Source organism: Pleurodeles waltl, chromosome 9, assembly GCF_031143425.1.
Source record: "Pleurodeles waltl isolate 20211129_DDA chromosome 9, aPleWal1.hap1.20221129, whole genome shotgun sequence".
Classification (NCBI taxonomy): domain Eukaryota; kingdom Metazoa; phylum Chordata; class Amphibia; order Caudata; family Salamandridae; genus Pleurodeles; species Pleurodeles waltl.
This window is the reverse complement of record NC_090448.1, coordinates 250,180,964-250,205,333: the sequence shown is the minus strand read 5'-3', so window position 1 is coordinate 250,205,333 and position 24,370 is coordinate 250,180,964. Positions and strand designations below refer to the sequence as shown.

The following is a 24,370-nucleotide window of genomic DNA, read 5'->3' as shown; positions in this document are numbered from 1 at the left end:
CACCTTTTTCATCCCACTTAACACCGTGGAGCAGGCTAAGGTCACTAAATTTTATCCCCAAAAAATACTGAATGTAGTGCACTCCACTTCTCCCCAACTAGGTGTACTCTATATAAGAAATCAGATTATTAATGTCCCCCTAATGTACTTGCTAATTAGCACATTGCCATCCTATTACAAATGATTGCTGTCTAGTCAAAAGCAAAAGTGTTTTCAAGGCTAAAAGCAGCACTTAAGTCAAATTTATTTCTGTGAATCAGAAAATCAAATAGTGAATTTCACATGTGGAGACAGCAAAGCATTCAGAATGATTACAGCAATCACTTGGTTAAACTCCTTAACTATGTGCTTCAAGAGCAGCATTTTACCAAGGGGTTGTTACTGCAAAAATGCTTTTCCTATGCACCAATCCTGTTTTAGGAGGCAGAAATGTTTTGGCAGAGGAACATTACAAACGGTCTGTAGCCCAACACGCTGACACTTGTTACACAGTGTTATTGCATGCACAAAGAGCTTGTGATCTTGCAATATAGCAATGGAAGCATATGGAACTATAGTTATCATGGATAGATCTTTCATTATGCACTAAATGGCACGAACAGGATACATGAAAACCCCAAGAGATGAAAGTGATAGACAGGTTTCTATTTTTTTTCAACCCATAGCTAAGCAAAACTCTGCATAATCGAAGAACAAGCAACTTACCTTTGGTAACAAATTATTAGTTGCAGATTCCTTACCTTAGAAATTCCCCCAAGCATCAGACTGGATCTGGAGATTTTTTCTTCAAGCAGTACCCTTGCATGCCATCAAGTGGCATTGGTCGACTCCACTTGTGTTGTTGGCGTTGTGATCACTGATGATGTTGGGGTCGTATGTAGGCACCACCCATGTGGCCTGATGTCAGTTCTTTTCTTTCTGCGCCAGCCTACGCGCAGATCTGGACAGAACTACCCTCAGTCAGTTTTTGACTAACTTTGACCATTTTGTCAAGCTATTGACACTTTTTTGGTGCATTGAGGATGTCATGGAAGACCGAGTTTAAGCCGTGTGACTCCTGTCATCTCATGAGGTCTGTGACCGATCCGCATCTTGTGTGTTTGTGCTGCCTGAAAGCTTGACCAGAACCCGAATTCATGTTCCAAGTGCCAGGCCATGAACTAAAGCTCATGGCAGCTTGGCACTCGACTCCGTGTCGCTCCCGGTCTCGATCGAGAGGAAGGTCACAAGACTGCTTGTGGAGCCATCACCACTCTTCTTTGTCCCATTTGGAGTCCTTGGAACTTCAGTTCACAAGAAGAAGTCGAAGAAGAACAGAGGTTCTTTGAATTCGCCCCATCACTCGGATGATGCGACTTGGGAAGAGCATCAAACCTCTAGGCTTCCATCTTCGGAGCCTGTTTCTGGGTCGACTCTGTGCCTTCCTGAGTTTCCGGGAGCCAGAGTGAACCCTGCCCAACTCAAAGAATTCTATGAGGCCATGCGCCTCATATTTGGGCAGAACGACCCCACTGCGATGCATATGGGCCCAGTGAGGTTGGAGGGGGCCCCCTCTGGTTTCCTGGCTTCTCCCTTGGCTCCAGCAGACCCCTCGAGATGGGTTGTCGAATCCGCACCGATGCTAGTCGTGCCATCCCCTGGTGCCGGCAAAGACGTTGATGCTTCCGAAGTGTACAAGGCACAGGAATTGGGCAACGCTAGTGATCTGGATACCTCTCCTGACACTGACATGCTTTGCACCCTACCGTGGCTACGGAGGAGGGAGCGGTGTATTCTATGGTGGCTGATGTTCTCTGCCTTGCGCTGCCTTCTGTGGCAGTCAGGACTAACCTCCTGACTGAGGTGTTTCACCCTGGGGCTTCCTCCTCACTATCCCTCTTATCTTTTAAAGAAGCCCTCACTGATGCCCTTTTGGGTGCCTGGTACGAACCCAGCACAGGGACTCCTGGGAAGAGGACGATCACCCGCCACCACTGGCCTGTGCTGAACAACCCTAAATTCCTTACCCAACATCCTACGCCTGAGAGCCTTGTAATCCAGGCTTCTTCTTCATCTGGTGCATTCCCATCCACACCCCCGTAAAGGGAACCAAAGAGATTGGATCAACTTGAGAAGAAAGTGTTCTCTTCCTCTAGTCTGGCATTGCAGTCTGTGAACACCGCATGCCTTTTGGGACGCTATTCCCATACCCAATTGAAAACAGTTGCGCAGGTGCTGCCGCAGGTTCTGGAGGATACCCGGGCCATTCTCTCCCAAGCTGCTGTTGACAGGAGCAATGAGGCCAAGTTCACTACACGTCGTGGGCTGGACACGACCGACTCACTGGGCAGATCTGTTGCGCCATGCCTGGTTGAGGACATCTAGCTTTTCAGGGGGATGGCCAACAGTCACACATGGACATGCCCTTTGATTGCTCGAGCGCTTTAATGAGTCCTGGGTATGGGTTGAAAAAAAATGTAAATCCTAGTGGCAACCTCTCTATCACTTTCATTTCTAGGGGTTTTCAAACATCGTGTTTGTGCCACTTAGGGCATAATGAAAGAGATCTATCCATGATAACTGTAGTTCCATATGCCATGTCTGTTTCTATTGCTATATTGTAAGTTCACTAGCTCTTTGTGCTTGTAATAACACTGTGTAATCACCTTTTTCTGATTTATTTGTGCATGGCATGCATGTTTAGATGTACATGACATATTTTCACATAGAATTCCATTATTGCCGTTAGTAAGCAAACAGTGCCTTCCTGAGATTCTTACTTTGTCACCTAGACATTTCAGTATATTTGCACCTTTTTTGAGGCAATAGCGCAGATCTTCCACCATGGCCCACCTTCTCAGACTGCCTGAGATGTGAAATTTATGAAAGGACCAGACATGCACACAGCTTAAAAAGTCGGATCTAAGGTGCACTGCAACACTGCCACCACAATTTAAGTGTTGGATCAAGCACAAAAGTACTGTCCGTACGAAGGAACAGTTGAAGTTAGTGCGTGTGTAGCTGGGCAGCATATGCCACCCTAGCTGAATGCAGTCAGCCAATGGGAAGCAGGCATACATGGACAAGGGGATGGTACTTAGAATTCACACTTCATTCAGCCAATCAAAAGATATGTTCTTTGTTTGCAATGAAGCCTGGCTATTTCTTTCTGCATGTCAGGCTGCACACTCAATTTAGTGAACTGCGCTGGGACAGCTATAATCAGTGTGGTATAAATGGCCTGGGCTCCCTCAACAGAAAGGACCAGTAGGCCAAAAATGGTCTCACTCCACCCCAAAAATAAGCAAAACCAGCTCGCTGTAGCGAGTGGATGAACAGATTTTGAGAGGCCTGACAGTGCATTTTAAAGAGCAATTTTCACATAAACTTGCTAAAAAGCCACAAGTTCTTAAAGGGCACTCATTACATATTCAAATACTTTCATGAGGTGCCAAAGCATGAATCCCAGCACTCAGGAGTTGACCCCACCTTTTTTTCCAGACTGCGCAAAATGTGTCCTCACATGTCATTAACTACCTTTATTGTGCCAGGACAGTCATTTTGTCACTGTTGCACCCCATACACCCTGGGTGTCCCCTTATGCCAAGAATAACCTACAATATGCCCATGCCAGAATTGTACCAGTGATGCCATCCATATACAATGGGTGACCCACATGTACAAAATTTAACAAATAGCATTTCAAGGCCAGCATTTTGTCATGGTTGCCTGCACTCCCACTAATATGCCATGATTGTCCTCCCTTATGCCAAGGATTATCTCTAGTATAACAATGCAAGCATTATGTCATAGATGTCTCATATGTCAAGAATTACCGATGGGGACCAATGCCAGCAAGCAAAACATACTCCAATACACACAAACACACTCATTTTCACATTCAATCACAGTCAGTTGTACTCATTGTCAGTTAGTCACATTCTCTCACACTATTTTTCACTCATTCATTCTCAGTGTCACTGCCACTCAAACTCACTCTTTCCTACTTACTCTCATTTACTCCACCATCCCTCAGTTTCACATTCTCAGATACCCACACCCTTACACACAAAGTCACCCAGACACAAATTACTGGAGAGATGTGTTTACTTACCTTCAGCTGCCTGAGTCAGTCCATTTCAGCTCTGCAGCTGCCTGTGATGCATGAACCCTCATGAGAAGTACACAGCTCACTCCCACCTCAAGCACTTGGAACTGAAAATGAAATCTGGAGCATGTGCAATGCATACATCATGCTTTTACACTGCACAGGCTTCAATTGTCATCTAGTTGCCCACAGCCTCTTTCTCTTTTCACCCTACTCTTGCCAGACTAGTGAGGTGAGGCCGTAGAGGCTCTCCGACACTGCCCAACACCGTGACGAGGTGAGAGAGGTGGAGATGACAGTTTGAGAGCCAAGGGAACTACAGGGTTTAAGCCTACAGTGACCAAGCTATTGTTACAAGGGGGGGGGGGGATGAATTTGTCTCCGCCGGCTGTGTTTTGCCCACTCTGCACTCCGGGCAGAGTTCCCAAAAACTCAGCGGAGTGGTGTGGAGCAGGGTTTTTCTCTCACTCGCCAACTGTAGGTTAGTGAGTGGGAGCAAGAAAAAAAAATAATAATAGACCATCTTCCAGTGAGATTACTCAACACGAGCGGTCACCGCAGGTCACCTGCTGCTCGCGTTCAGGAAGATGCTGTTTGAGTAGAATATCTACAAAAAGAAGCAGCACCCTCTTGCACTGCGTATTGTACCACTCGTACTGATTTCACAGCATTGGAAAAACTCGGTGTTAAAAAACAGCGCGAGCAGCGTGACATACTGCACTCTGCGTAGCGCAATGGAGTTTTTTCTTTACTCCACCCAGGCCTAACCATTACCAGTATCTCAGCAATGCATCATCAAAGAGGTGATATGTTTTTTGGAACTCTCTACTAGTCAACCATATGAACAAGATAGAGAACCTGATGACGCCAACCTCTTGTAACCCACTGACTATTACATGAGTAAGATGTATAATAAGTAACAATCAGTCCTATGAGGGACACTGGCATAGTTAGTGGAACCGAACCCCCTTGCGTCACCTACAAACACACACACAAATTCACCGTAGCAATATGTATTTCTTGTTTTTATTAAAATCAAAAACCTGTCCTAGTGTATGATATAAATAGCGGTTACTATGAGTGGATATGGTACTTGTCAATAGGCAGAACATCAGAAAATACTTTAACATTATGATGGCAATTTAGGATTTCTCTTTATTTAGTACCTAACCCGTCCCGTCAATCAGCTAACTAAACTTGTCTTATCACCAAAATGGGCATACTTAAGTTTCATAGATGGCCTTGCCTACACTCCCATTCTGAACCATGGAAGCAATGTTCAACAAGGAGACAGCAGCTGTCCTTGCCTTTGCGCCTCGGTAACTATGTTGCCCTTGAGCAGGCAGATAAGCATATCAGAAGACTAGACTTGCCTTTTCTGTAGCCTTCAGCAATGAAAGATGTGTACTCCTACTGAAGACCTCTCAGTGTGGAGTCCCTGGATAAAAGTTCCTATCTAGTAACACTTACAGTTTACATACTATGTCTAAACATTGCTGAATGTTTTTAAAATAATCAATCATTAAAAAGTCCTTCTGGACTTTCAGCTTCTCTTTTTGTGAAACACTGTCTATTTTCTAAAAACAATAATCGAAAAGACAAGAAATAAAATGCTATGACTTTTTTTTTTTATTGCTTAGGGATAATAAACCAGGATGTAAAAAGGGGACGTGGCTAACTGCATGCCAAAATGGCTGCGCACTAGCAGAGCTCCCGACTCTGCCTTGGATCACTGGCAGATGGTAGAGTCAGGAGCTGCTGGAACCCGCCAGACATACAAGAACTGAGGCGGGGAGGTGGGCAATGTTGGGGAAGTGCTGGTGACTTGTGGAACAGGAAGGGGGCCTACAGGAGGGAGGAGCACGCTGCCAGGGGAGAGCTCCACAAGATGGCAGCCAACTGCTGGGTGCAGCGGCCGCTGCACTGAAGATGCCATAGCCCCGTCCAAGGAGGAGAGCCAGTAGAGGCAGGCGAGAGCTGGTAGCCAGTGCAGTGGTGTGGAGGCCTGTGAGTGCAAGAGGCCCCCTGTGACCGTGACACACCACGTGAGGGAGACCGTCCGTCAAATGTAATGATGACCACATTGTAGGTAACCCTGCCCCGTGCTGAAGGGGGAGTCAGGCGGCGGGGCCCACTCAACGTGCAGCCAGCTGCTGGGTGGCCTGGTGAGTAGGACTGAGAGGAGTGCTGCCTGGTACCTGGAGATGGCTGGTGAGGGCTAGGGTCAGACTGTGTAGCGGGCTAGGCAGGGGCTGGACCACCCAGAGTGGCCCAGACAACCTGGAGTGCTGTGGATGCCGCGGGGACTGCTGCTGGGTTCACAGCCAGCAGGCTTCCCCTTGCAGCAGTGCGGCAGAGGAAAAGTGATATGCACTACCAGGAGACAGAGAACTTGCGTGCCCCGCCCCTCCCCATGTTCATTTTCAATGGCAAGGTGGAATAGAGGCAAGGGACTGTGAGCAGAGGTCGTTAGTGGTCCTCCAACATTGGCAGCTCCTGTAGCAGCATGAATGGAGCAGCACGGGCCATACAAGGGAGACTAGTGACACCTCTGGGGGTGAGATAGGTGACGTGGAACTCTGCAGACTGAGACCAGCACTGCAATGTAGGTGCAGCAGCTCAATGTGCCACCTCCACCCACCTGAACAAACTAGACCTCATCTTCAATGCAGTGAATGCGTCCCAAGAGATCCTGGAGTTTAAGATTCATGAAGTCTCGGTGGACCTGGGGATTCTCCACAATGATCATCGTAAACTTGCAGACAAAGTGAAGGGAGCTTAGATGGTCATAGAGGAGAGGAGCCCAAAAGTATAAGGGTTGTTGGACAGATTATTCCACCTGACCAGGAGGGTGAAGATCCTAGACAGAAGGGCGGAAACACCAAGGGGTGCATCGGATCGTGGGTCTTCCTGAGAAGGTGGAAGGGACAGAACTAATTGCCCTCCTAGAGGATGGTCACCACCCAAGGACTGTCACCGTTCTTTGCCTTGGAAAGGACGCATAGGATCCCTGTGAGGCTGCTGCCCCCTGGGGTGCCTTTGCGCCAGGTGGTGGCCCCCGCTTCACTATAAAGACAGACTCCATTTTCCTATGAGTCTGGGAGGCTAAATGCTTCAGCCTGAAAAACACCTCCATAGCCATTTTTCCTGACTACACGCTAGTGGTCTAGAAACTTCCTTGTAATCAAAAAGGAGCTCCGGGAGGCTGGTATATATTATGCACTCCTCTCCCCGGCATGACTCAAAGTTATTGTGGATGAGCGAGCCATGTTTTCAACAGCACAGCCGAGGCATGGGATTGGTTTGAGCAGCACAAAATGGGGCAGGATAGCAGATTGCTGCACTGCCTCATCCTCAGACAGCGCAGGCTCGGATGAGGTCATGGAGGTTCACATGCCGGAACCCCATATAAGCCCCGCGCTGGCAGACGATCAATGAGACTTTGATATCACATTGCTCCAGAAATCAAAGAACACTAAGCTGTCACGTTATAACAGGAGCAAGGTGTTCATACACACTACTCACCTGAATGAAACTGGCACCTGGCGGCTCCAAGGGCGCTGGCGAGTGGAATCCTCCTTAGATGGGACGATGCAGTATCGGACGCAGAAGTGGCCCCTTCTTCCGCTCATCAACACCCCCCTCTCACCACTGAGGAGTAGGTGGTTGGCTGTGAACCACTGTTTGATGTTCACGGTTTTGAACAGAGAGCCATTGCATTTCTGATAAGGGGTGGGGGACTTGGAATGTTTACAGTGTTTTTACAAGGTTTCAAAATGTACACTGCTTTCCATTTACTACTGTGAGTGGTGGGCCTGTGATCTGGGGTCAGATGAGTGGTGACCTGGTGAGTTGCAAGGGTATGCACATGGCGGGTACAGGGGCTGCACGACTGGTCTGATAGCTTTTCAGGATGGATAAAGTGATGACTTACTCCTTAATTTGGAATGTCAGACAGTCAGGTCACTAGCTAAAAGGTATTAGGTGTTGTCGTTCTTGCGCCACTGAGTGGGCATATGTGGCACTTCTGTGTGAGGTGACTGAACTTAAACAAAAGTGGAGGGCTCAGATTTACAACACAGGCTATTCTGCTTTCTGTAGGGGAGCTATAGTGTGGACGTAGAATAGGTTTTCCTGACAGGCCATCTCAATGGCCGTCTAACAACTGTGGGGGTGTCTATGCACCTAATGGTGGAAAGCCACGCTTCTTTGTTACCCTCTTCCTGGTTGGTAGACCCCGACACACCATTACTACTAGGGAGAGACTATAGCTGTGCAGCATATATCACCCTGAACAGATCTATCCCTCCCCTCCAAGACTCCCTGGTGGCGGGCCTAACCCAAGGCTTCAGAGACTGGGTGACTAACTGGGGCTTGCTGGGTGTGTGGAGAGTACAGAATGAGGACAATAGAGAATACTCCTTTTACTCTTCAGTGCATAATCTGCATAAGCTCCTTGGCAGAGTGATGTGTACCCGGGATATAACAACGCAGACTACGGGAGCCGAATATCTGGGCTGGACAGTACCACACCATAATCCAGTGTTAGTCAAAATACAGTAGAACTGACGTAGGGCACCCATCACTATTTGACGTCTCCCCCTAGTCATTTGAACAAGCCTATGTTCCGAGACCCACTGGCTGAGACGATAGTGGACTACTTCCATCCAACACCCACACTGCTTCCTACGTAAACGTTAAATGGGACACTTTTAAGGTGGTGACCCGTAGCTATTGCCTCATTCAGTAGGTGAGAGTGCAATAGACAATCAGAGCAGAATTGACCATGCTGGAGGACAGCATTCACCAGTTAAGGCATGAGCCACTAAATGACCACAGATTCGGTCACGGTTGTGGGAAGAGCAGGAGAGACATGCAACACTATCAAAACAGTTCCCATCTCTGAAGCAGCACGATTACCTAACCGCGACTCACTCAGCTGGAGGACGGGCAGGCACACTCCTGTCATAGGTTGTCCACATTGACAGCAGGGGAGGCCTTGCACACAATTTAAGAGCGGGGACGGAAACAAGCTGCTTATGCAGCAAGAGCCTACACAGACCACTACCATGAGCTCTACGGAAGACTCTGGCAGTGCAGAGGAAGGTCCTGGATGCCTTCTTAGGAACAGCAACACTGCTGAGGCTGGTGGCTGAGGGCTAGGAATGCTTGGAGCTCTGCTACAGGGCCTGTGATTCAGGCAGCCATTAAAGAGCTGGCATCCAGTAAGACCCTGTGCATGGATAGCCTCCTAGCTGAGTTTTATCAAACTCAAAGTTTATCAAAGTTTTATGCCTACCACCAAAACTGGCAGAGATTTTTACAAATGCACTAGACTGTGGATCCCTGATGGCAACCAGTGAAGCTCTGGTGGTGTTGGTGCCCAAGCACTCTGAGGACGCTATGAATGTGGCAGCCTATCGGCCTTTATCAATGTCAAACGTGAGCTATAAACTGCTTCAAGGTCCTGGCCAACATATTTTTGCCCTACCTTCCTAACCACGTGCATGCTGATCAAAAGAGGTTTATCTCCAAGAATAGCACATCATTTAAATGTAACATTTGCACCTCATACCGCTTCATGTCTGAAATGCCTTAGGCCCTCCACAAAGAAGCAGTGGTACTCTCGCTAGATAAAAGGAAAGCATTTGACACGCTGAGGTGAGACTAATTGCAGGATCTCATGTCGAAGAAGGTGCTGGAGGAGGGATAGGGTGGGGGGTGGTGGTGCTCTATGTGGGTGCCCGGGTGAAAATGGGGCCCTTTATTTTAGACTCCGAGATACACAGAGGCATGAAGCAGGGCTGCCCACTCTCGTCCCTACTCTTTGCATTGGTGGTTGAGCCTTTTGCGTGCATGTTGCATACTGAGGGCCGTGACAGGGGATACCGCTCCATGATGGCAAGCATGTGGCTTCTCTGTATGCAAATGACATGCTCCTCTATCAGCGAGAGGCTCAAACGGGAATCCTGTGGTGTGTTGACTTTCTAGAAGACTTTGGATAAGTCTCTGGGTTGCGCCCTAAGTGGCAACACACTTGTGCGTTCCTGGTGTCGCCAAACCTTGTTGACCCCACAGAATCAGTGCAGCGGTGTGGGATTCAATGGACGCGCAGAACTTTAGTTACCTGGGGATTAGATTACACCATGTGGACTCAGATATGATAGAGGGGAATCTAGGCAGCGTGGTCAGGGGACTGAGGGGTAGGATCACGTTTTGGCGGGCGCTCAAGCTCCCTATAATGAAGAGGGTAGCCCTAATCAAAATGATCATGCTACAGAAGGTCCTATACTTTTTTTCAGATCTGCCAGTATGGATCTCAAAGGTTTGGTTCCGAACCTTGAAAACCATGCTAGGGGAATTAGCCTGGGATGGGCGACGAAATAAAGTGGTATGTGCATACTACAAAGGCAGACGGACAAAGGTGACTGGGTGTTCCTGATTCTGAACTTTATTACCGTAGAGCACAATTACAGTTCTGGGGCAACACTAGGCTGATCTGAGCTGGGAGAAGTTGGCTCCGCACACACAGTGGGGTTAATCCCTGCGATAATGTTGGGGGCAGCAGTTACATCAATTCATAAACAGAGGTACCTTCCCATTTCACTTTGTTGCTGGAAGGGGGATGATTCACAGAGTAGAATTTTTACAGTGCATGCTCCAGAGACCCTGTTGGTGTGGTTGCCGATGCTGAGAGGCAATTTCTTGACAGCCTGGTGGATGGCAATTTGGTCAGAGGCAGGCATAACACTGGGTGACTGTTACACTGAGGGCACCTTGAAGATGCTAGAAGAGCTTATGAATGGGAGCGGCCTCGGGGAAGGCCAATTGCTGGTCCATGGGCAGTAATACAAGTGCTGTGCTAACTATTTGGGAAGGTGGACCCTGAACCTCCCACCCACGATCTATTGCAAACAGTGCTGACTTTAAGACTTGGGCCACTTTATGTCTGGTCATATAAGATGTTCCATAATACAACAGTGGAACAGTGGACATGCTTCCCAGTCTCTGGACTAAGTGGGAGATGAATATTGCTAGACAATTTGTGGGGAAGGAATGGGAGAGATCTCTAGAGCGTACATACAAGTATACATGCAACATCAGATTCAAATTCAATTTAACTACCTGTACTGCACCTACCTTACACAGCACACCTGAATATGATGCTAACACAACTGACCTGGGATGCCGCCGTCACGGATGTCAACTTTTTGCACATGGTGTCGGAACGTCAGAGTATAAAGCAGTTGTGGATGCTAATCACTGAGACGAACAGTCACCCAAGCCCTCGTAAGCAGCAAACTGGACTACGACAATGCCCTCTATGCAGGAACAGCCAAACTCCAGAAGAGGCTGCAACGCATCCAGAACGTCTCCGCACGCCGTATGCTGGACATCCCCAGCCACTGCCACATCAGAGACCACCTGAAAAACCTGTATTGGCTCCCAGTCAACAAGAGAATCATCTTCAAACTCCTCACCCACACTCACAAAGCACTGCACAACACCAAACCAGAAAACCTCAACAGAGGACTCTCCTACACCGCAACCTGGCATCTCCGCTCCGCCGACCTCACCCTCGTAACCATTCCACAAACTACAACCGGCGGTAGATCATTCTCGCACCTCGCCGCCAAAACGTGGAACACTCTTCCCACCCACCTGCGCCAGACCAGAGACCTCCTTGCCTTCAGGAAACTTCTCAAGACCTGGCTGTCCGGGCAGTAGTAGCACCTTCACACCCTGTTCCTTCACCCCCCCTCCCCTCCTCAGCGCCTTGAGACCCTCACAGTTGAGTAGTGCGCTTTACAAACCTCTGATTGATTGAATGATTGAGATGCTAGAGCATGCATTGGGAATGACTCAGCCACACAAGGTAGAGATCTGTCTTTTGGGGTTGAGCAGAGGTCGCTCCCTCAGAAACATCAGGGACTAGATTCCAGGACTTAGTGTTGGGAGTAGCCTGCAGAGTTATCGTATGACACTGGAAATCCCAGACAGGCCCACCACACAGCAGGCGGAAGTCAAGCATCATCTGTTAAGTAGAGGAGGAGGGAGCAACTCTCAAGGAGGAAGAACTTAGAGGGCTCCGTAAGAAGTTCCTTGCTGATTAGTGGACAGATGCATTAACGGGTTTTATGGAAGTGGTGGGACAGTAGGGCGGCAACGGTCTGATGCTTCAGAGGGACTGTCCTTCTGACATGGGCAGCTGGGTGTGAGATCCCCAAAGCCCAACAATGGTTCTAGGTAGATGAACACGGAGGACCGAGGCGTACGCCATGGCCTACAGAACATATCAGGGCACTTAAGCCCAAGACCAGGGACGTTTGTTGGTTAATTGTTGATTTACAGAGTTACAATGCTTTATTGGCCCATTAGGGAGTAGGATATACCTGGGAAATACTGATTCGTGAGGGGGCTTGGACCTTTATACTGAGCAGCAGAGTGACTGGTTAACTGTGCATGTAAATGAATCGCTGTTTTACCTAGCAGGGGCTGAGACGGTACCTGCAACATTAATGGGACAGATTATGTATATGCGTACCAATATGAGAATTACTGTTGAACATGTAAAAACCTATAATTAAAGTTTAAAAAAAAGAAAGAACTAGGATGTAAAAATATGAAGGGCATGTATATTTCTCCCTCTGTCTGTTTAATTGCCTTTAAATTAGTTAGAGTTTAGATTTGGGAGAACGCGACTAGGCAGCTAATCTCCCGCTCTCTTGAGGTGAGGTAAGTATTGTTGGGCCTCCATAGCCCAGAGAGCTTTCACATAGGAATTTGTAGACCCAAGAAAACCACATAATCAAGTTCACGTCCATTATCTAAAAGTATTAGCAATGGCTGAGGATCTATCATTTGATGATGATTTGATATCATCTATTTTATCCACACCTCCTTTGATTGCTGACACCACCTTACCCCACACTGGTGGAAACAGTGCTGATTGGGAGTCACTAACTGAATTGAAACAATCTCAACTGAAAATACTGAATGATAATTTACGTGGAAACATGGCCCTCAATTGTCTCATTGCTTCTGATGCCCCACACATTTTCCTCAATGACGCAGAATTCAGACGAAGCTGATCAATCATTGCATGGAAATGCACGAGGCACTGGCTGGTCCTCGTAATCCAAACAGCGAAAAGACTTTCAGATGCTCTACTTGTTGACATTAAGACCATGGAAAACAGGCTAAAAACACAACTCTCCATCACTATTTTTAAAAGGAAACTAGAGGAGAACAACAGAACCATCAACGAATATAAAGAATACCTGACAAGCAAAAAATCAGCAAATTCCAGAAACAGCAAAAGAGGTTCTCTTTTGAGTACATTCCCATATTTGAAAATGGATTTTAAACCAAAAAAAACTCAGATACTTCAGACTTCTCGGACACTGATAGCTCAGGATCCGATAAAAATTCCAGCGACTCCTCCAGCGGAAAACCAGATTGCAGCCAGGGTGCGAGATGAGTGGGTCAACCCTGAAGAAACAGAGGCTTTTACCCACAACCTGTCTAACTCCACCCCTTCCACTGGGTCGAATCTGTACATTCAAGCTCCCCTGCAGCCCCCTCAATTTGGATACCCTTGGCAACTAGCCCTGATGCCTTTTTTAGGGTGGAAGCCAAAGCTGAGGAAGGGGGAAAGAGCCCCAGACGGACCCCAACCAGGATCCCTTACCAGGGACCAGGAAAAGTGCACAGGCGTGGTGAACCTAACTCAAGTGACCTTCTCAGAGATACAACTGAAGGTCTACTCCACAACCAATAAATGAAAAGAGTACACTGTTCCAAAGAAATCTGTCGGCAAGGACGAAAAAATATCGGTGATATAATAGGAGTGCCCTCAAGCATCAAATAAGACGCAAAGCATCATCATTGGGCTAACTCCTCGTCAGACCGGCACTGCAACATCTGACGGGCCACCACACAAGTGGTGGTGGCTCTATACCGAAGGTAGTATCGCAGATCCAGTGGAGTCTGCAGTACGTGCTGACAAGGAAAAGGAGAGTGAAATATGTGTTAAAATTGGCTATGAACACCCAGTGTCTCAATTTAATTGCTCAAAAAAATGGGGATCAGGCCAAGATTAAAAATGAATAAAGGAGTACTTGAAGGGAGTGATGTCCCCTGTACTCCTAAAAGAGGGAAAGGAGGAGATGTACTCTGTCCTAACGCTGTAAGGTCGACATGTTTCGCGCCTATGCGGTCAGAAGTTGATCCAGTGGCGCTTCAAAAGGACCGTAAATTGTAACTTCTCCTAGAAAACCAAACCACAAGTGCTAAAAGGTCGCTTACAGTACGTAGACTAATTGTCACAGTCAGTCAATTGGTAGGTCGCCCATCCCGTGTGGAGACAAGGCATCATAGGGACGCGTAAACCTCAGACCAAAGGAGAGTTCATTCTAGTCTTCCTGGGGTCCACCGTGTACCTGCCCGAGGTCGCGTGCCTAACCTCCCAGTCCCTCTCCTTTTCTTACTACTCCACAACCAGACATCCTTAATCTGAGATTGGAATTGGCAGATTTTTTTTTTTTTTTTTTTTTACACCAGATCTGCTTAGCAGCCTTCTTCAAGAAACAATCTTTAGTACCCACGAATGAAGACACCAATACTGGCCTGTGCAAACGATCCCACTTTAATCCTCCGAGTAGTGCAATGTGACCAGCATTCTTGGTATTTGAGAAGGCTGTCTCACCAGAGATTGACAAATCCAGGATGAAAAACATACAGTTTTTCAGGAATCTCGGCAACCTGGAACATCAGACAGTCAAGGAACTAGACAGTATGGATAATATAGTGATCAACCCACCCATAAAGATGGAGAATGGTAATTTTCTCAAAGGAAATGTACTGAGATGATTGTCAAAGGCTCCTGAGTAACAGTAGGAATTACAAAAAACTTGAGAGAGACCCCACAAACAAGATCTCAGAAGACATACAGTATATGTTGAATGAGGCAAAGAAAAATAACTGGATAACTAATCAAGAAGTCAACTTCCTCACTGAACAACAACTCAGAGTACCCTACTTCTACATACTTCCAAAGATCCACAAGGTGAGAATTCCTCCCCCAGAAAGACCAATTGTTGCAGGTATTGGTTCAGTATTTGAACCTCTATCAGAGTTCACCGATCATTTCCTAAGACCCCTGTTGAGTAAGATGCCTTCATACTACAAAGACACTACGGATATCTTACAGATTATACAAGACCTACCATTTGACCAAGGGTCTGATTTATTAAATTACCTTCGACGTAGAGGCTTTATACACAAGTATACTTCAAGAAACCTCACTCAAGGTTCTGGATGCCCTATTTAGCAAGACACAGTGAAATTCCATTACACCCAATGATTTCGTCCTGGACTGTGCACACATGGCACTTACATGGAATTACTTTCAATTTGAGGAAAGTTTCTATTTACAGACACATGGGAGATCCATGGGCAGTACCTTCTCTCCAAGTGTGGCCTGCCTTTATGTCCATGAATTCAAACAGCAAAACATTTAAAATAACTCCAACACTTTTTACACCAACAATAAATTGTAGATGTGATTCATTAATGACATACTGGCCATATGGCAAGGCGGCGAACACAAGGCCATTAAATTTACTGACTGGCTCAACACAAGGGACGTTTTCCTCATATTTACCATCACAACAAGCATGAAGTCCATCACATTCCTTGACCTAAGGATTTGGCAGGCAATAATCATCTAAAAACAGAGGACTACTATAAACCCGCCAATGTGAATTACCTTCTTTGATACAACAGCTTTCATTCTAAAACCCTTATGGAATAACCTACAAGTCGGTCAGTTTTTAAGACTACGCAGAAACTGTACAGAAAGGACTACTTATGAGGAACATTCTGAACATCTTTCCAATAAACTCCAGGGCAAGCTCTGTCCTCAACATTTAATAAAAAAAAACAAGGAAGCAAGCAAGGAATAACCAGAGAGAAATACTACTGCAAAACTTAACCAAACCAAAAAACGATCGCCTAGTGTGTGTAACCACTTATGGAACCCATTCTAACCAAATTAAGAAATTGGTTCTAAAACATTGGAGAACCTTGACATCAGGTGCCTTGGATTTCGCTGAACCAATGTTCACCTTCAAAAGAGGATGATCACTGAGGGACTTCGTTGAACACACGAGGCCGAATAAAAAACAGATTCTACAGTCTAAACCTTATCCAGAATGTGGAATATCACGGAAGCGGTCATTATCCCTGTGGAAAATACATCTGTCCCCTCACTAAAGTCATGAAGGAAGTTGACCACACAGATTGTAACAGCTCCAATGTGGTTTATATTCTGACCTGCAAATGTGACTTGAATTACGTGGGCATGACCAAGAGGAAAGTAAAAATGTGCATCAACAAGCACCGCAGTACATTTTGGTGCAGGAAAACCATTACAAAACTGATGTGTCATTTTGAGGCCTCAGAACATTCTGATAGTGATTTCATCTGTCCTGTCAAATGTCCTGGAGTAATTACCCCCATCTGCCAACAAAAAACTCTAATTCCATATTAGCAAAGATGGGTCTACCATCTGGGCAGCCCATCCGTGGGCTTGAATGAGAACATTCCTTGGATTCAATTGTCATCTATGTAAAAGTGCCACCCAGAAAAGAAACCACAGCATCCAGAATTTTGTAGGTTTCGAAATATTATTACATTGACGATGGTGCGAAATAACATTCCAGATATAGCCACAGTTTCACTGCAACCAGCGAACTAATAGCTAAAAAAAAAATCCTAGTTGGCAAAGCACTGTGGCATACACTTTAAAGTGAACATAGTTCCATAATAAAAGAAATATATTCCGCCTTGAACACTCAGCGTTATATAATAAATGGTGTTCACAGAAAACTTCACCATTGCTCTTTCAAACATCCCCATGATAACTAATAGAACACACTCGGAAAATCAAAGGGAACATCATATTCTGTCTTGTGCTTATGGGAAAACACTGTCAGAAAAATAAAAGTGAGCACCAAAAAAAAAAAAAAAAAACTCTATTTTGTTTTTTAACAAGGACAACACATGTTTGTTCATCTATATATTATGGACAGTGGGGCAACGACACACATACGCGCAGGGACTGCAACTCCCAGCATTCGCATGCATTGGGAGGGCCTTGTCACCACACTTCACTCCGGCGTGACTCGGTACTCCTGTAACATTGAAAACGGAACGCTCAAACCAGCCGAGCGTTCGGCGGCAAACTGAGCAGCATGCAATCCGTGGGCGGTGCCAGTTCCTTGATGCAGTGGGCATCGGTACACAAGTGCCATCACGCCAACATGGTTAAAACTCTTTTGGTCGTTACACGTGTGTGCAGATGCATTTTGCCTCACCTACACTGAGAATGGGGGTGAGCCTGAAGCAAACCGGCTATGCACTTTAAAACCATACATAACTGTTTTCACTCCCATAACCAATTATGAAACGTGTTCAGTTAGGCATTATAAAATGGGCTATACATCACAATTACAGATTTTACTGACCTATGAAAGAACACATAAGCATTATAAGGGGAACCTTCCAGGTTGATACATAAAACAAGTCGCTGTATACAAATACCGGGCAGAAATAATGATAGAAGCTTGGCGGGAGTTGTCATCCCTTAAGCCAGAACGAACACATAAGGCTAATTGTTCAGAGAAGGGATACATTGATCCCAAACTAACCTCGTGAACATCAGTACAGCTCCTCATACACTTGGCAGGAGCTATTAGTGTTCCATTTCCGCTAAACACAGACCACCAAGGGATGTTGATCATTTTATTGATGTCTCACATCCGTGATAAATATCATTGTGATAGTAGTGATAAAAGAAGTAATTGATTATTTTTATTTATCTTTTTATTAACAAATTGGCAAGAACATATCATATACATCCATATACATTTTAGACAGGGCATAGCTGTTAGTAACAAGTACAGTTTGTGTCGCCACTGGCATAACCGGCCTTTCCCAACAGACATTCACAGTTCCCTCTCTGACTCCTCCCAGTCTACCTGAGGCCCATGACAGTTCCCATTCAGGACTGACGTTATTTTGACAAGTGGGTCAATACATATATTTACCCTGTAAGTGTTCCAGTGGCCCCACATGTTTACCCATTTCCGGGACAGCCCTGGTCTTTGTAAACCACCTTCTTTGACACCATACACCAGTCCATGTCTCTCTTCCAGTCTCTCACTTCTGGCGCAATGCTCCCCATTGTTTTGCAATGTTTCTCTTAGCAACTGTCAATTCAAGCGTCATCCATGACACAGCAGCCCTCCCCAAACCAGTGTCCTTCCAGATGTTTAACAGACACCATCTGGGAGAGCCAACTATTGTACTACCCCACACCTTGTTCATGCAGCCAATCACAAAGTCCCAGTAGCTTTGTATGGCAAGGCACTCTGATATGATGCGCAAGAAAGATCCCACCTGACGCACCCCCTCATAAAATGAGTGTTGTTTGTTTTGTCTATTTTGGCCTTAACGGTACCTGGCAGCTAGGACCTATGCCGGATCCTTAACTGCAGCATGAGTAACCGGGCCCTAATTCCCGCCTCCTGTGGGGAAGCCAGAGCCCCATACCATTCGTCCTCGTCTAGACTTCCCACATCCCGCTCCCATCTCCCCCTGACGTGTCAGTGGTTCGGCATATTGTTGACTAGTTCTTGATAAATTAGGGATACGGCTTTTTTGTGCAGGTGCTATTCCAGCAGTTTACTCTCCAGGGAGGATGACTCGGGCAGGTTCTATTCCCCCTGGAAGCACTGACCGAAGAGTGTGGTGCACCTGAAGGTAGCGGGAATATTCAGATGAAGCCAGGGCGTACTCGGTCTGTAAGTCTGGAAAGAGAACAACCTGACCCTGTGATCATAGGTCTCCCACTTTTGATATACTTATTAGGTCCCACTTGTCAAACCCGAGCAAGTCTCCCAGGGTACCAAGTGCCCCGGAATCCCATAGGGGTGTGGCCTGTGTAATTTTTCCCTCCCAGCGCAAGGCGTGAAGTGGGCGAGTTTGTCGCCATTGGTCAGCCTGTGTGTGTCCTCTTGGGGGTTGCATATAGGGCTCTCAAACACCCCAGGCTGCACCAGCTACCTATCCATACGGGAGGCCACGTCATCTGGGGATTCATGCATCCAATAATTTAAGGTTGTGAGTTGCGCTGCCCAGTGATACTTTCTGATATCAGGTAGGGAAATCCTGCCATCGTACCAGCTCCAAGTCAGCTTGTCCAAAGCAGTTTGTGCTGTGCCTCCATCCCATAGTAGATTTCTGACTTCCTTGTCTTTAGAGGTATAGTATGATGTGGCTACTAGGTAGTTGCGCAGCAGTCGGGGGGGATCTTTCAGGAGAAGTAATTGATTTTTGACATTAATATTCAGCATCCCCCCGAACTACAGTGCAACTACAGGATGGCACTCGGTGCCAGACACGCATGAGGTCAGAACAACCCTAAATTAGGGAAAGATGTATGTTTGTGATTTCTTATTAACCGTGAATGCATAAACACCTTTTATTTAAGAAACATTTTTTCCACTGGATCTGGGAGTTGTGTGTTAGATAAATTGGAAACAAACTTCACATCACTTGACTCACCGAAACAGTCAGTGTCTGCAGAATGTAACAGTCACACATTCTGTAGCAGGATAAAGCAGGCCCATCATCTCCAAAAGAGACTACCAAAATCCCCAGGGATGTGGGATACTGTGTACAATTATGTCTCTGACAATATGTCTATAATTTTTTCTGTAGGTATTATCCACTGATGGAGTTTAGTCTCAGGTGAGAAGGAGTTTTTAGGATTCACGCAGGGATACGCATTTAGCCCTGAAGAAGGCACTTATTGCGCAGGCTGAAACATGTTGGGATCTAAAAAAACAAGGTTAATTGAGTAATGTTATCTCAACTTTAACCTGTGCTATTTTTTAAGCCATACCCTCAGTATCCTACCAATAAAGAATTTTTGGGGTATACTGCAAGGTATTTTTAAGATACCCTCACTAATATTGTTCTTCTGGATCCCTGCACTGTCCAGCTCTGTTTTATCTAAGAACTCCCAACAAATTATTATTATTTTTTTTTGGTTGAGTCTGCCGTGGTAGTAGCACCCTACCAGTGTGTGGATAGGCGCCGATGATGAAGCATGCCACGATAAAGTGAGTGAGGCATTTACTCCAATATATTTGGATACCCTGGGTAGAAAGGAGACTAGTGGCATGTTTTAAGACTTCTTGCCCCCTTTTTTTTAACCCCTCTGTCTAGTTGCCTTTACGTGAATTAGTGTTTAGATTTGGGAGAACGTGGCTAGACAGCTGATCTCCAGCTCTCTGGTAGTGAGATATGTAAAAATATCAAGCAATGCTAAAATAAACTCTAAACAATATATTTGAGCACACTGAATTATCAAGCTGCTATAAATCAAATAATTTAAGGACATTGGTAACTGTGCATTTATACGAAAAATATACACCTGAATATATAAACATGTACAATTCAAAAAGGGGATAAAAAAATATATATAAAGTTTATATTGGGTGCAGGGGGCATGAGGAGTGTCATTCTCCTAAAGCCAGGGTACTATCTTTGCCAGCCATCGGACATATTAACTGCCTCACACTTCCGCTTGACCCTTGCTTACCGCTATTATGCACTATATGCATAATAAAAAGGGGAGGACAGAAAACAAGGTGGACAAAGCCCCAGAATGATACGAGCAAGCCATTACTGGCCTAAAATTGGGTTTTCAGGCAGATTTTATTACAGAAGGTATGTATGAGTAGCGATTAACCTACTATTGCAAAGCTGGTGTACATGTTTCAACGTGGCTATGATCTACATCCCTTGGCAACCAAATATGTAGAAGATGGATTACAAATATTGCTAAACCAGCTCATTTTATTTGGATATTATTCAGTGCCATATATTGTCAAACAGTAGAGCTCTGTCTAAGGCACACGGATAGCTCATCAAGTAAACTAGAGTGGAGGAGGAAATAAACTGTATATCTCTCCGGAACCAGAGTCTCCATTTCTATCAGAATGCCATGCCAAAGGTGGTTCTTCTAAGATCAACTCAAACATATTGCTTTGGAAAGGTCAGAAAAAAGCACCAAGAGGATAGAGGAATTGCCACTTGAGATATTAAAACTGGCTTTGATTGAAAAATGCCTAAAAGAAACAGCTAATGGTAGCAGATGGGACCCACTCAGAGAGGCTGGTAAATAGCTGCCTCTGATTGTGAGGTCTTCGTAAAGTAAAATTTTATGTGTCTTTTCTTCATAGATATCCTCACAAATGAATACCCTTACAAGATCCCAAAAGCAAGGTTAATGCTCTGCGTCAGAGAAGATAGAGACATGAAGATGCAAAGCTAAGCCCTTGGGAAGTGGGAGTGTATGAGGTTTCAGAAAGAGCGGACGCCTTAAAGAAGTGTGATTTTTTTCCAGGCAATTACCATCATGAAAAGCAAATTAAGAAGAGAATCCAAAAGACCAAGGAACATCTAAAATGAATTCTCAGCAGCCCCTTCCAGAAGGTTCTTACTTCCAAGGAATCAAGGAAACATTGACTCCTCAATGGAATAAATGGGGACACTGTGTAAACACAGTTCTTTGTACCTGAATTAACAAACAGAAGTGAAGTTCCCACACCATGATTTCCTCTACTACTAAACTGTGATCTATTAAGAGGAGGGAAAGCTTCTAGTGGCTCTAGAAGTCTAGGGCAAAGTCCACGGTGACTTAAAATCTGGGAAAAACGTTGTCACCTCCTTGCACCTCCCATACAACTCATGGCACCAAAACACCTTAACCTAGGAAAATGTAAAAACTGTTGTCTCTCATTGGCTTTGTGTTAGAGGCGATGAACTGAAAGCTTAAGTTGTAGCCACATATGTTTTACTGAAACAGAATTGCTAAAGAAGGGACAACTCCTCTAACCAGAGTTCCCTGCATAAAGAAGCACAATTTCAACTTCTATTCAACATGAAGTAGCACCAACAAAATGAAAAATGAGTTTGAAAACGGTGTAGCACATTGGTTCTAGTGCAGTGGTGCTTAAACAAACTGATGAATGGAAGACCACCCAATTCTGTTCCCCTGTACCAATTTACTCATGCTCTCCTGTAGCCTGGATGCAGATTTGGCTTTTACCATCCCACTTCCAAGAAGATGCCCTTAAAGTCAAACTGAGTGGGAGCTCCATAGGACCTACCTGGCCACCTGGTTAGTAAGAAAATGGGCTAAACAATTAGGATGGCAGAGTATCAGAAGACTTGGCCTAGAAGGCAATGAAGTGTTAGTGTTAAAAGTTGCCTCTTCCCTGTTTTTGGCATGTGGTACTATGACTTAAAGCAGAGATTTGTTGCAGTCCAGTTTCCTTTCCTAGGCACTAAAGTACTGATTTCAAAGAGCGGAATTGTAAAGCTGTATTTGTGCCTTTTGCTGCACTCAGGTGTGGGAGCCAAAAAAGAAAGCTTTTTGTTAGAACAAGTAGCCTTCAGAATGGAATGCAGCAGGTTTTGGAAAGTTAATATCTCACCTACGTTCCTGAGAACATTCAAAATCACAACACAAAAAGCAACTGACTGAGCCAATGCAGACATATTCTTCACATTTTCTGCTTATGTTGCCTGTATTAATTTATTTTGAGAGCACATTTCTCAAATATAAACACATATTGCATTTAGTGTTGTTTGCCCATCTATAACGTGCTTTACTGTAGTGCACCCGTTATTCACTTATATGTATTCCCATAGTTTATAAGGTTTTATTGAATTAAGTGAGGGTGCAACAGGTTTAATATGTTACTTCTTACATTTGACATCATTCGACGTGAGGCCTGCAGCATTCAAAATAACTAGAAAAGTATGTTTAAGCTTTGCACAGACAAATACAGGGCATAGTGGGATGTTCAACCTCTTTGGAGACTGCAATCGAGCAAGAAGAAACTGTAAACACCCTTTTTGAAGCCCACATTCATCTCTGAGCCAGCCTGGCCTTATTGGATTGCTGGGACCCCAAACATACTGAGTGCAGAGAGAGACAAAAATATTCATAGAGAACAACACTCTGTTGTTCCACTAGAGTGTGTGGGAGAAAGGCCACATTAGAAACTTGTAGGGTCCCTTTTGGTGCTAAAACAGCTTAGCTTGAGGGAATAAGGGAGGGCTGGGGGAACACAACCGACAATCTTTACATGCCAGAAAATTCTGAAAAAGTGTTACAAAGTTGCAGTTCCTTTTAATATTTTGTTTATTAATCATATTCATTGCTACAATTTTGTTCATTTATATAGTTACGATTATAAACATTTTAGGCACTAGGGTAGGACATTTATTTTAATCAATTAAAACATACTCCTAGTGCATATTTCTAAGTGTGTTTATTCATGATGAAAAGGGATTCCCAACTGATTAACAACAAATAATTATGTGAGGCTCAGAGTACTGTTACCCAGAATGCACCATCCTCAGGCAATACTTGGGTGGTTTGTGGGCTACAATCCACCAGGTGTCCTGTCTCTCACTGGTAAGTTGGCACTGAGTCTGTAGTTTCATCAGAGGGTTAGGAAAACCTAATTTTGGGTCTTAATTTGCGTTGAATAGCAAAAAATGTATCAATGCTAGAACATACAAACAGTTTCAGAGATAAGGCAAATTATCATACTATTGCAGAAAAAAGGAGAGATTATAGTGTTGAATGCTGACCAACAGGAACATGCAGAGACTAAGATTAGTATCAATGAATCAAAGCTATCTCAGTGTAGAACACTAAAATACTGGGACCTGAAGAAAGTTTGTGGAAGCATGCATGTAGAAAATAGAAAAATATGCACTCAAAAGCAATAAAAACCTTTATAATGACTTTGATTTCTGGTGCTATACTTTCAGCACAATGATGGAAGGTAATCTATTCAGATGGTTTCAAAAAGGTGGTTTGTAGTACACAGTGGCGTTGTTGTCTGTATAAATTCATTCCCTCTGTTAGAGGTTAGAATTCATGGAATCTATTTCAAAGTATCAATCGTAGATGAAAGAACAGAGTAAAAAAGCAAAGTGTTGTTGAGTCATTTATTTTAAATGTTGCTATACTTTGAAGCAAATGGATAACTGGGATGAAATAAATATACTGTAGACCACAGTAGAAAACTGAGCATTTAGCTCGTTAGTTCATTAGTAATACTGAAATAAATATATGTATCTGTCTGTGTGTCTTCTGCCCCCCTGCTCTTTCTAAAGGTCTCTAAAGGT

The 24,370-nt window shown here is 44.9% G+C and overlaps 1 protein-coding gene across 1 annotated transcript in view; it reads right to left on the bottom strand.

Moving 5' to 3' along the window:
• The window catches only part of ATG7 (autophagy related 7), a 1,524,945-nt gene that overhangs the window by 1,460,229 nt on the left and 40,346 nt on the right, over window positions 1–24,370 (bottom strand). The gene's annotated exons all lie outside the window — the stretch shown is intronic.